The following is a 746-nucleotide window of genomic DNA, read 5'->3' on the forward strand; positions in this document are numbered from 1 at the left end:
CACGTTTTTCTTCATAGAACCCAGCTTCTCAGATGATTTGTTCAGCATACAGGTTGAATAAGTATGGTGAAAGAATACAACCTTGTCGCAGACCTTTCTTAATTTTAAAACATTAAGTGTTCCCGTGTTCTGTTCGAACAACTGCTTCTTGGTCCAGGTACAGATTCCTCACGAGCACAATTAAGTGTTCCGGAATACTCATACTTCTTAATGTTGTCCATAGCTTGGCATGATCCACACAATCAAAAGCCTATGCATAGTTAATAAAGCACAGGTAAACATCTTTCTGATATTCTCTGCTTTCAGCCAAGATCCATCGGACATCAGCAATGATATCCCTCGTTACACAGCCTCTTCGGAATCTGGCTTGAACCTCTGGAAGTTCTCTGTCAATGTTTGATTGACGTTTCTGTACTACCTTTAGCAAAATTTACTTGCATGGGATATCAAAGAGGTTGTCCAATGATTTCCACATTCCATTGGGTCACCTCTCTTTAGAATGGTCAAAAATACGGATCTCTCTCAATCAGTCAGCCAGACAGTTGTCTTCCAAGTTTCTTGGCAGAGATGAGTGAGTGCCTCCTGTGCCACGTCACTTTCTTGAAAGATTTCAATTAATGGAATAAACATCAATTCCTGGTGCCTTGTTCTTTGCCAATTCCTTCAATGCACCTTGGACTTCCTTCTTTGGTATCATTGGCTTTTGATCATATGCTACCTCTTGAAACAGTTGAACATGAACCATT

The sequence above is a fragment of the Chrysochloris asiatica genome, unplaced genomic scaffold (genome assembly GCF_000296735.1).
Source record: "Chrysochloris asiatica unplaced genomic scaffold, ChrAsi1.0 scaffold00119, whole genome shotgun sequence".
NCBI classification, from domain to species: Eukaryota; Metazoa; Chordata; class Mammalia; order Afrosoricida; family Chrysochloridae; genus Chrysochloris; species Chrysochloris asiatica.